We start from the raw sequence: 8,715 nt of genomic DNA, 5'->3' as shown, positions 1-8,715 counted from the left end.
TGTTGTTAAAACTCTTACTGTGTTTACCCCAGTCCAACGCCGGCATCTCCACATCATGACTACCATCATACAATGTTAACATGGCTCTTGCACTCTATGCCCCTGTTTATAAAGCCTAGGGTACTGTTTGCTTTATTCATTTTGCTTTACCAAACTCGCAATCTGCCCTGTCATTTTCAATGACTTTTGCGTACATACAGCCAGGTCCCTCTGTTTCTGCATCCGTAAAAATTGTACCCTTATTTTATATTGCTTCTCTGCGTTCTTCCTATCAAAATAAATAACTTCATACTTCTCTTTGTAGAATTTCATCTGCCACTTGCCTGCCAATTTGTCTATGTCCTTTTGAAGTTCTACACTATCCTCCTCACAATTCGCAATGCTTCCAAGTTTTGTATCAATCGCAAATTTTGAAATTGTGCCTTGTATACCAAGGTGTAGGTCATTGATATATATCAGGAAGAGCAAGGGTCCCAACTCTGACCCCTGGGGAACTCCACTACAAACCTTCAGCCCAAAAAAACATCCATTGACCATTACTCTGTTTCCTGTCACTCAGCTAATTTCTTATCCATGTTGCTATGTCTTTTTTATTCCATGACCTTTAACTTTGCTCACAAGTCTGTTGTGCAGCCCTGTATCAAATGCCTTTAGGAAGTCCATGTACACCACATCAACAGCCTTACCAACATCAACCCTCTCTGTCACCTCATCAAAAAACTCAAGCAGTTAGCTCTGATTGAGTATTTCATCTCTCTCTTCGACCTTTCACACTGTTACAATCAAGCTGCATAGAAATTTAAGAAACCATCATTGTTCCTGAGGACTCTGAAGCCTTATGACCTGATATATATTTATCCCTGAAGCATAATTATTTGGTTGTGGTGCATTATGTAACCTTTTTTGCTGTATTGTTTCATGAACAAAAATATTTCAGATTAACATCTTTATTCCAAAATCTCAGTGCAATGATGATGTGTGTTTGAATGCCTGCATTTGGTGTGATTGAAAATCAAATGCAGTATTTTGGCTGTTTTTAATTTTATGGAAATTTAAAATATATATCTATATTAAACACGTTAATTTACAGTGGCATTTCCATTGTCTGTTTACAACCACCTTACAGGTTCATCCACTAGAATAGTGCTACCCAAACTGATTTCCAGCACTTTAAACACTTGACAATTCACCCCAACTCCAGACATAAAGTAGCACAGTAATATTCAGTATACTATTGATCAAGTTTGCGCATTATAGATCTACACATAAATCTGTGACAAAAATCTTCAGTGGCCGGGTTGCTGCCAGTCATTAAATCCACGTCTGTCTTCATCACTGCCGCTCTGAGAAACCGCTTCTGGAAATCTTTGACACATTGATGTAGATGCATTGTTGTGTCACATCTTGCCTAATGAGAGCCGCCACAGCTAATCAAAGTGGCCAATTCCCAGGAGTTTGTCTTGTGACTGGTTACTTCCTACTAGCGGGACAATGCAATGAAGTAGGAGTTTCATGTGATTTGATTTCTTGTGACCCCATTTACTGTCTCTGTGACCCCCAATTGGGGTCACAACCCACAGTTTGGAAATCACTGTACAGGTACTTTTTCCGACAAAATCTATTGTGAAAATCCAACCACTGCACCATTCTCCTCCTATCTGATGTAAAGCAATTTCCACAGCACAGACTGAAGAAAATATTGTTAAGCTTACATTGACTACCTAAGAAATTGGAAGTTTTAAAGCACAGAGGAATCTGTTCAGTCCATCATGTCTGTGCCAGCCAAAAAAAGAGCTATGTTATCTAATCCCAACTTCCAGCTCATTGGAACCCTGTAAGTTATTGTACTTTGTGTACATATCCATCTGCATTTTTTAAATGTAAATGTTCCTATCTCCACCATCCTTTCAGACAGTGAGTTACACGCCAGAATTCTACCACCTCGCCCACCACAGAATCGGAGGGGCGAGGGACGGACAACGGAAATGTCTGTTGACCTCAGGTGGGAATTTCCGGTCTTGCTCGAGCGAGGCCATAAAATCCTGCCCACAGACTCCAAAACCCTCTGGATAAAAAACAATACTTAATGCCCCTCTAATTCCTTTGTCAATTACTTTAAATCTATGCCCCCAGATTATTCCCCTCTCTGCTGATGGAAAAATGCTAATTATCTTAATAGATAAGGTATTGCTGTGCCATACATCTACAAAAGTTGGGGAATTGCTTATTTACCAATTTTAATTATTTGCCAAGAAATGATTCCATTATTATCGATCAAAAAAGTTCCATTAGAGAAGAGCAAGAATATAATACATTTAACCAAACTAACCATAAGAACATAGGAACAGGAGTAGGCATTCTGCCTGTCAGGCTTCTCTCGCCATTCAATTAAATGATGGCTGATCATCTCCCTCAACGCCACTTTCCCATGTTTTTTCTGTATTCCTTGATGTCATTGGTCTCCAGAAATCTATCAATTTTGAACATGTTCGTATTCCCTCTGGGGTAGAGAATTCCAAAGATTCACCACTCTCTGAATGAAAAAACTCCTCCTCATCTCAGTCTTAAATGGCCTACCCCTTATCCTGAGACTGATTTCAGCTTCAGCATAAGACCATAAGACATAGGAGCAGAATTAGGTCACTCGGCCGGTCGAGTCTGCTCACCATTCAATCATGGCTGATATTTTTCTCATCCCCACTCTCCTGCCTTTTCCCCATAACACTTCATTCCCTTATTAATTAAGAACCTATCTATCTCTGTCTTAAAAACACTCAATGACCTGGCCTCCACAGCCCTTCTGCAGCAAAGAGTTCCACAGATTCACCACTCTCTGGCTGAAGAAATTCCTCCTCATCTCTGTTTGAAAGGATCATCCCTTTAGCCTGAGGTTGTGCCCTCTGGTTCTAGTTTTTCCTACTCGTGGAAACATCCTCTCCACGTCCACTCTATCCAGGCCTCGCAGTATCCTGTAAGTTTCAATAAGATCCTCCCTTCATCTTTCTAAACTCCAACGAGTACAGTGTCCTCACCCGTTCCTCATACAACAAGCTCTTCATTCCAGATATCATCCTTGTGGACCTCCTCTGGACCCTTTCTACGGCCAGTACATCCTTCCTTAGATAAGGGGCACCAAACTGCTCACAATACTCCAAATGGGGTCTGACCAGAGCCTTATGTAGCCTCAGAAGTACATCCCTGCTCTTGTATTCTAGCCCTCTCGACATGAATGCTCAGGGGGGCCAGGGGAAACATTTTATCTACATCCACCCTGTCACATCTTGCAAGAATTTTGTAAGTTTCAATGAGGTCATTTCTCATTCTTTGAAACTCTAGGGAATACAGACCCAGTCTTCCCAATCTCTCCACATAAGACAATCTCAGCATCCCAGGAATTAATCTGGTGAACCTCCATTGCATTCTATTGCCAGTATATCACTCCTTAGATAATGGGACCAAAACTGTACACAATACTCCAGGTGTGTAGTCTCAACAAGGCGTAATGAAATTGCAGCAAGTCATTTTACTCCTGTATTCAAATCACGTTACAATGAAGGCCACACTTCAGTTGCCTTCCTAATTGCTAGCTGCACTTCCATGCTCACTTTTAGTGACTCATGAACAAGGACACCTGCACATCCCAACATTGCACCATTTGCGAAATAATCTGCCTTTCTCTTTTTCCTACCAAAGTGAATAATTTTAAACTGATTCACATTATACTCCATCTAGTTCTACATCATCTAGCCCATTCACTCAGCCTGTCCAAGTCTTTTGAAGCCTCCTTTCATCCTCCTCACAACTTATGTTCCCAACTAGTTTCGTGCAATCAGCAAAATTGTGGACCTGGCATGGATTCTTGCAGTATCCCAATAGTATCAGCCTGCCATCCTGAGGATAATACCTTTATTTCTACTCTCTGCTTTGTGTTTGTTAACCAGCTCTGAATCCATATGAGTATATTTTTCCCCAACCAATGCACTCTAATTTTATTTATTAATCTTATGTGTTGGACATTATCAAAAACCTTCTGAAAATTTAAATACACAATATCCCCTGGTTCTCCTTTATCAATGCTACAAGTAATTTCCTCAAAAAATTTCAACAGGTTGGTCAACCATGATGTCCCTTTCATAAATCCATGTTGACTGCCCAATTTTGCCATTCTTTTCTAAATGTCCAGTTACATGGGTAAGATGGGTATAGAGAGATATGGGCCAAATGCGGGCATTAGTGCTGGTTTGGTTAGCCCAGATTATGTGTTGCGCCTTGCTGTTTCTTAATTCCAAACTAATTCTGCATCTTGATCCTTTGATCTTAGGTCTACTCTTACTAATGTACTGATCTCATTCCCTATCAAAAGTGCTACCTCACCTTTTTGATTTTGTATAACCACCTAAATATCTAATATTCAGTCCCCAATTTTGGTCACCCTGCAGCCACATCTCCATTGTGGCAATTAAATCATACCCATTTACCTCAATTTGTGCATTCAAATCATCAACATTTTGAAAATGCTATGTGCATTCAGATTGAGTGTCTATAATTCTGCTTCAGCAACAGATAATGTTGCGAGATGGAAATAGGCAGATTCAGTATTTGTGCATAAATGTGGTCAGAAGCTCACCTTGGGATCATGTATACCAGGTGCTCTGCTAACAGTCTGGTTCAGCTTCCAAAGATTGCCAGGGAGAGGGACTGAGTCGGTGGCTAAGAAATGGAATATGTGACGGGGACTGAAGAGAATGCCTTTGGCCTTTCCAATATTTAGTTGGAGAATATTTCTGCTCATCCAATACTGAATGTGGGAGAAGCAGTCTGATAATTTAGAGACATTTGGAGGGTTTGAGAGAAGTGATGGTGAGATAGAGCTGTTTATTTTCAGCACACGTGGAAACTGAGACTGTGTTTTCAGATAGTGTCACCTAGGGGCAGCATGTAGATGGGAAATAGGGAGGAATCAAGGATAGATCCTTGTGGGACACCAGAGATAACAGTGCTGGCTATTCACCAGCTATGATTACATAGATAAGAATGAGTCAGGCCAGTGCATTCCATCTAGCTAGCTGAAAGTGGCATTGTAAGAGTATGGTATGATCAACCATGTCAAAGAGTGCTGACAGGTTGAGAAGAATTAAGGGATAATTTATTCTCTCATAGTCAAATAGGATGTTTTTATTGTGACTTTGAGGAAAGCCTTTTCAATAAGAAGCACAGAAATATAATAGGAAGGGATTCAAATATGGGATTCTAGGAAAGATAGGTACAGATTTGGGTGACAACAGAATGTTCAAGGACTTTGGAGAGGAAAGAGTTTTAGGAGATGGGCAGTAGTTTGCAAGGATCGAAGATTTAGGAGCAGGGAACAGTACCTGAGAAGAGGGAACCATTAACAGTACAGCTAACATGGGAAATAGGAAAGGAAATTGGTTGGTCAGCAGTTTGGTGTGAATAGAGTTGAGGAAGCAGGAGATAGATCTTATGGACAAGATTGGAAAGGGTATATGGGGAAGACAAGTGTCAGCCATTTGTGGGTCAGTTGGTAGCATTCCCACCTCTGAGTCAGGGATTGTAGACAGAATTTTTCCGTCTTGCCTGCCACAGGAATCATACAGTCATAGAAGTTTACAGCATGGAAACAGGCCTTTTGGCCCAACTTGTTCATGCTGCCCAGTTTTTACCACTAAGCTAGTCCCAATTGACTGCATTTGGCCCATATCCCTCTGTACTCATGTAACTGTCTAAATGCTTTTTAAAAGGCAAAATTGTACCTGCCTCTACTACTGCCTCTGGCAGCTTGTTCTAGATACTGACCACCCTGTGTGTGAAAAAATTGCCCCTCTGGACCCTTTTGTATCTCTCCCCTCTCACCTTAAACCTATGCCCCCTAGTTTTACACCCCCCTCCCTTTGGGAAAAGATGTTGACTATCTATCTTATGCCCCAGAGTGATCCGTAGCGAGTGGGACATGGACCATGCAAAGGTCTGTTGACCTCGGGCAGAACTTTCCAGTCTTGGGGCGAGCGCTGCTGGAAAATCCTGCCCTGTATGTTCAAGCCCCGCTTTGGAACTTAAGCACAAAAATCGAGTGTGACACTCTCAGGTGTGCCCTCTTATAGATTTGATATAGAAGTGAGGCCCCATTTCCCCTCTGAGATGGACAAAGAAAATCCTCTGGCACTAAGGGTGTCCTGGCTAATATTTAGCCATCAATCAATATTACAAGAATAGATTTATTTGGTTGTCATCACACTGCTGTTTGTGGGAGCTTGGTGAACGCAAATAGGCAGCCTTGTTTCTTACGTTCTAACAATGACTACACCACTGAAGTATTTAATTGGCTGTAAAGGATTTTGGGATGTCCTGAGATTTTGAAAGGCGCTATATAAGCTTATTTTTATGGAAGAGAAACTAGAGAAAGAAGCATGTTCTAAGGGAAATGGTAGAAGCAGCTGATTGGATGGTCTCAATGTTAGTGACATAGAAGTCTATGTGATCCTTGCATATGTTGTTGGGGGTGCGGTTGCTTGAGGCAAGGAAAGAGTTTAAGATGTTTTGCAGCAGACAGAAGAAGCTGGGAGTTACCTTTGCATTTCAGAATGATCCTGGTAAAGTGAGCAGTTCTGGCCGACAAGAGCAGGACCAACAGTGTGTAGCTTAAGGAATCCAACCAGATCTCAAAATGAATGTTTAAATCAATTGTCCGCCATATCTTTTCAAATGTGTGTCCCCCTTGGACTAAAGGGAGTGCTGATGAGTGAAGGCTGAGAGTTATAGTTTTAATGGGGACTAGGGCTTCAAAGATGGAAATGAAGATGTGGTTGAGCAGATTTGTTGAGGTGAGTGGAGAGTATTGTGAAAGTGCATTTGGAGGTGAATTGGGAGATTTTTCCAGGAGCAGATATGGGAGGAGTTACGGTTGGAAGGGGAAGTGTGATCTAGGGGGACAGTGATACAAAGAGTTTATCTGTGATTGATATGGAAGTAGCGAGGCCCCATAAGAGTGTAAGGTCAAGGGGATAGCTGTGAATGTGGGTTAGGGAGTTCACGTGGAAGAAGATAATAAGGTAAGATAAGAGGGCAATGAACTCAAAAGACAAATTTAACCCGAGTAGAGAATTTCAAAATACATTCAAAAAGTCAATAAAACAAAACACTGTAACGTACTGCAAGTTTAAAAATTACTTGCCCAGAAAATTAATTTGAAACAATGGCGTGACATGCCCATCATCATAATGAAAAAGCAGAATACTGTCAATGCTGGAAATCTGAATCAAAACCAGAAAATACTGGGTGGAAAAAATTCAGCAGTGTATAGGCAGAGAGCAACAGAGTTGATGTTTGATGTCTGATGAAAAGTTCATAGATGTTATGTAATTGGAGACATGATACTCAGGAGCACTTTGGTAAATAAGAATGGAACTTTATTCATGGTGTGTGTGTTCACTCTCATGTCTGCTGCTTCTCTCAGTTTCCCTCTCGACAGCTCATTATGTCGACCACGCGTGTGAATGCATCAAACTTTGCGAGAATACTTCCTTGCATACATTACTACAGCAGGGCTCTACAGTGAGCCAAAAGACACACGCATAATATTTCCTCCCCTCTTAATTTGAACGTCGTCAAAGCAAGTTCAACATAAACAAGAATCCGTGAGTTAGTCACTACTATAAATTCAGATGGTTTGGAGGTTGTCAATCTTTGAACGGTTGACGGCAACCTCTGGCGTTTTCCTCTTCAAATTGACATGAAGCTCTGGCATTTTCCTCTTTGCACTGGCATCAGCAGTGACTGGTTTAACTGGCGTTGACATAAGAACTAGAGGTTGTCTCTGCGCTTGAACAGACAGTGAGATGTTGATTTTCTCAATGATGTCTGGTGGTGTAGGGGTCATAGGAAACTCCTGACTGGATAAGACTGAATCTGAATTCTCAATAGGCCCCAATCTTGGTGGATCTGTTTTCCCAGCCAATAACTGGTCTGCATGTCTCCTCCAGATAATGTAATCTGAGGTCTGGACAGTGTAAAAGACAGGTCCAGTCTGCTAGGACTGTAGCAGGAACCCAGTTCTCCATCGAGGAGTAATTCCTGGCCAAAAAACCTTGGTGGAAAACTCTGTGCTTTGCCTTGTTTTTATGCCATTCCACATATGCTTGTTGTTGCTATCACACAATCTCCTTGGTTTTTTGAGGTTTTAAAAGATCAAGTGCAGAACGCAGCTTCCTTTTCATCATGAGTAATGCAGGAGAGGTCTTGGTCGTGGCATGTGTGGTGTTCCTATAGACTAATAAGAATTTGTTAAGGCACTAAATAAGTAAACCTTATTCCTTGGTTACTGTTAGAGAAGTTCAGAAAACCCTGGGATTTTAAAAATTAATAAGATTACTAAAGGGGGAAATTAACCTAGAATAAGGACCACTACGTGCCTTATACTTATTTTATATAAAGGTGCTACTTGCATAGACACGCACATAACTACTATTATAGAAGTTAAATATATATTTTAGATTTAAACAAGTATTTTTGAACGTACTGTGCACCTTGGCCAAAATGCAAACTGCCCTGGAACACAATGGGAAGAGTAAACTAGATAGGCCACATTCTTTGGGAACAATAAGTCACAGAATATAGTTATGTTTTCAGAAAAGTAATGGAGAGTTCAAATTCTCATACTCAGAAAATGAATAGAAGTATTCAGAAAGTATATAAAATATT

This window comes from Mustelus asterias, chromosome 16 (assembly GCF_964213995.1).
Source record: "Mustelus asterias chromosome 16, sMusAst1.hap1.1, whole genome shotgun sequence".
Classification (NCBI taxonomy): domain Eukaryota; kingdom Metazoa; phylum Chordata; class Chondrichthyes; order Carcharhiniformes; family Triakidae; genus Mustelus; species Mustelus asterias.
Note: the sequence above shows the minus strand (reverse complement) of the source record.